Source organism: Arachis ipaensis, chromosome B09 (assembly GCF_000816755.2).
Source record: "Arachis ipaensis cultivar K30076 chromosome B09, Araip1.1, whole genome shotgun sequence".
Taxonomy (NCBI): domain Eukaryota; kingdom Viridiplantae; phylum Streptophyta; class Magnoliopsida; order Fabales; family Fabaceae; genus Arachis; species Arachis ipaensis.
In genome coordinates, this window is record NC_029793.2 from 133,215,066 (window position 1) to 133,219,634 (window position 4,569).

Here is a 4,569-nt window from a genome sequence, read left to right on the forward strand (position 1 = left end):
TCCTAACAGTGACATTTTTTTATCGTTTAAAAATACAATTTTTACTAGTTTTTACCGGATAAAAATGACATTTTTTATCGTTTAAAAAGACAGTTTCAACCGTTGTTTTTACTATGTTAAACAAACAATTTTTCGTTTAAAATTTTACAATAACAAGAAATCATAACCCATAAACAAAATATTATGTAACTCATAAATAAAGTATTAACATAATATATAATATTTTAGTATTGAAAATCAAAAACTCCTGTACAAATAAACTATCAAACATAATATAATTTTTTAATTCTAAACATAACACCTGTAAAAAGAAGCCTAATGTTCTTCACAACAATAATGTAAAAGAATAAAAAAACACTAAAGCTTAGTGTTTTTGATTCTGATATATTAATGATTTCAGAAATACAATAAGAACAACTGAATAAGAAATACTACTTAGAAGAAAAAATAAGTCCTTCTCTTGCGTGGTTTTTTCTTTGGTTTTTGTGGTCTCAATTCAACTTTTATTGCAGAGTCAAAAACTATCTTCACATTCTGCAACATGAAGAAAAAAGGGTGAGAATTATGGCTACCTTAAATCCAATTAAGTTGTAACATTTACCTGCTGTGTTTTAGAATTGCACTGTATTTAGGTGATTGCATCAATCATCTTCTTCAGTTCTTCACCCTGCAGAGTGCACACCACAAGCATTGTCAACTCCATTATCCACACAGAACAAATGTCAACCAAAAATCAAAGAAAAATCCCAATATCATACAAATAGTACTATATAATGCAAATGAAGATAGAAGAAATATCTTTAATGACACATGCAGCATATAAAGAAACTATGCAACAAAGCAGGGAACATTAAATATTTCAAGAATGGAAGGAAACAAATTCAAATCAGGGTTAAGCCATTAAGGTATTCATTTATCAGTTTCCTTAGAAAGCTCAGAAACAATATGGAAATATTGCATTAATTTTGAATCATCTTCTGTATCGAAATAAAGCATGTGTCTCAAGAGTAGAGTGTATGTTCAAGATAATGGGAAGTGTAAAATCAAGTATTTTTTTAATCAACATTATAATATATCTTTAGGTTAGAAAACAATGGCATGCAATTTCTTAAGATCTTAAGATTGGTTGTATTTACCATTACAGGTGCCAAAGTGTAAGCTTTCCAACGTATTGGAATCTAGCTAGTAAAGTAAGCATGGGAATAATAGAAAATACAATTTGAAAACAAACCAGTACCATGTCCACCAACAAAGGATCCATCTGATATAACAGCTTGAGGTCTAACCATTGGATTCATATCACTTTTCATGTTCTGTTTCATGACAAATGACCAGTAAATAAAAACTTATATATAAAGTCAAATGGGGATAGCACATAGCTAAGGCAAAGATAATGTTTGAAATTACCAGAGATCCTAGAAGATGCTGGTTCTGATTTTGAACTTGTTGAAAACTGCCTTGTAAAATGTTAGGTGCACCGAGAGACGTTTGACTGCAAATAGAACTTGTAAATTCAATCCAATATGAGATAGGCATCCAGAACAGAGATGATATGAATAGCAACATTCTCATAAAGATGAGATTGGTAGAGACCCTATAGCCTAGCCGCCAGTTGCCACTGCTACTCCTTTCAACAATGAGGCATGATTTGGGTCCAGAAGCTGGCCAACATTACCACTTCCCTTTTGCTGCAAAATGAACAGTATAAACAGCCTTCTTAGTCAGAACACTACCTAGTCTGCAAAAAAAATTTCACATAATATAAATAAATAAAAGAATTTTCATAACTTTCATAGTTGCACAAAGAATAACCACTACCATAACAATTATTACTGCCAAATTCTAATTAAAAAAGGTTTAAAACTTTGTAACCAAGTTCCTAAAGCAAATTATTGTTGTAAAGTTTTTGGTTAAATCTATTAAATTATAAAAAAGTTCATAACATTTTGTAACATTAGGATGTTTCAAGGACTTGAAAACACAATTTTATTCAATATATGGACCTGATTAAAAAATTTTCCAACTATAGAGACCTAAATGCAAAAGTTTTGGCAGTTACCCTTTCAGGAATCTGAGAACTCAACAATGAGGCAATAACTCCTGTGATCTTTTCAATCCAATCCATTTCTGACCAGTTCCAGTATCAGCACTCCGAGTTGGAATATTATCTTGCAACTCTTCTGCTTCATGCTATCTGAAATGCAAGATGAGGCCGGTGAGCGCATTAACGTGAAGTAACTAAGAATAAGTACCTCAGTTTTGTTTTCTGTTGAGAGATAAGGACCTCCTGAATTCGGCATCATGACAGAGTTTGCACTGGGAGTAAGAAGGCCAAAATTTGATGCTGTATTAGAGAAGAAAATCTGGTGTCACACTATTTTAACATTGAAGTGCTTTATTTACTTCTGGCATGTCAATCAAATCTAGAAGATGATAGTTCTAGTGAGAAAAGAAATGTTTCCTTACTTTAGCTGCAAAGTTCTCATCTAACATAATATTGCTTGAGCTGATGGAGACATGATATGCCAGTGGATCACTAAAAAGAAACAAGTATTCCTACAGCCACAATCAACACAACAAAAGCCCAAAATCAGAATCATGTTTCACAACTTTTGTGAAACATTAAATAATTTGTTACAGATATAAATGACAAAACAGCCTCATATATTCATGTTTCTACAATCATATCGGTCAAAAGAAAGAACTCAGAAACAGGCCAAGTCATACAGAACTATCTTGCAGATACACATTTAAGCTTTTGTTTTTCATTGGCAAACTGAATGAAACATGCAAATGTTGGCAAACATGATAAGAAGAGTGCAGTTTCAAGTCAAAACACATTAGGCAAATTTGGTTCTTTGACAAGCTTTTGTTTGAAGAGCTTACCAGTGCTGCTACAACTTCATTAGCAGTCTGTAACCTCGTCCTCCAATTTAAAGGAGTCTTCAAGGGATCTACCAGCATTCAAACATTGAAATAAATAAATAAATAAAAATAGTTCCAATTATTATTGAGAGGCGCCTCTAAAATCCTTCTAATTTCTTTCAAAATTTACCATTGAGATGCTCCTTTAAGCTTCCATTCTCTATGTTATCAAATATGAGCAGTCTGCAGAAATAACCCCAAAGGCAACAAGAAATCAGTTAAAAAATTTGCTTTACCTATCACATCTTTATAAATTAGACTATAATTCTAAAACACCTCTGTCAATTTTACATTATCTTCAAAGTACAAAGATAACCCCAATTTGCTTTACCTAACACATCTTCAATTTTACATTGTCTTCATAAATAACCCCAATGCTGCTACTATGTAATTCAAGCAACCAATAACTTATCCAGTTTTAAACAAGCAGAATTCAAGTTAAATCATAAAATCCTTGAAACTCAGATGCAACAAAGAACAAACTCCAAGCCTTAAATCAGGAGCTACAACCAAATACAGAACTAACAGAAGCAATTTCTAAGAAACAAAATAACAAACACATAGAGTGTAATAAGTGCATTATTACTAAATGTTTGTAATAAGAAACTGTTCACCCTTCCAACACGGCCTTTAAGATTCCGTTTTAGCTGTATTCGCATCGAGATAGTTGCTATGGTTCTCTCCTCATCAATGTGTAGTAAAATTCCACCACCTCTGGCACCCTCGTCAACAACAACAACAACGCAGAAGATCAATCAAAGTAAAAATAAAGGAGAAAAAACAAGCATTCTCTATTTCTTCCTACTAGATCATGAACTAGATCTAAAATTATGAAGAGGAAGGAAAAATCAAAAGAAGATGAAGGCAGAACAAAATCACAGAGGCTCGCTAAAGGCAGCAACAGTGGCATTGCTTGCAACGGCGAGGTGATAAATAAAGGCGGCAACGGAATGAGTGACGGTGACTAACCTTCAGATTGAAGCCAGAACCTCATTGAAGGTAGCGACACGATGTTGCTTGATATGGTGAGGGGATGAGTGACGACGAGGAGATGAACAATAGCAGTGAAATAAGCAGCAGCGACAAACCTTCAAATTGAGGCCAGATTGAGAAGATGAATGACAGTGGCAGAAGATGCCGCAACGGATTAGGGATTAGGGTTCGGTATTCACTTTTTATTGAGAAATCACACTTATCACTCTCGGTCTCTCATACAGTCAAATACAACAATATATCAGGTGAGTTAAAAAGACAAAAAAAAAAATGATTGTGGCGGTTTAAAACCAGCTAAAACTGCCACAAAAGTCTCAAACATTATGGCACAAGCTAAAACCGCCGAAATTAACGAAAAAAATGGCGGTTGTGTAAAACCGCCATAAAATTAATGCCGTTTTAATCTAATTTTTTTGTAGTATTGCCTACAAATATAACATTGCAAAAATAGTTATAAGAATGTGCAAGTTATTTATACATGGTCTTGTAGAATACATACACTTACAAAAATCTGCCTTCTAATGGTCGTTATTGAATTTAATCTGAAACCACATACATGTATATAGATATAGTGAGAATTTAAAATTCTCAATAAATATAATATTTTTTCATTTATGTCGGTTTCATCCGTTCGTCACAGAAAATATCATG

General features: G+C 33.0%; 1 long non-coding RNA gene across 5 annotated transcripts; it reads right to left on the reverse strand.

The window, feature by feature from the left end:
* Window positions 253-4,117, reverse strand: LOC107617083. 5 transcript variants are annotated; one of them, XR_002353342.1, is made up of 11 exons: window positions 3,540-4,117; window positions 3,056-3,108; window positions 2,887-2,954; window positions 2,467-2,556; window positions 2,285-2,344; window positions 2,060-2,194; window positions 1,594-1,688; window positions 1,408-1,492; window positions 1,238-1,313; window positions 602-667; window positions 253-534 (listed from the first exon to the last, which is right to left on the reverse strand). It is a non-coding gene; the product is annotated as an uncharacterized LOC107617083 (long non-coding RNA). The 5 variants fall into 5 exon arrangements; XR_002353344.1 differs by having other exon boundaries at window positions 1,594-1,738; XR_001614793.2 differs by having other exon boundaries at window positions 1,408-1,688.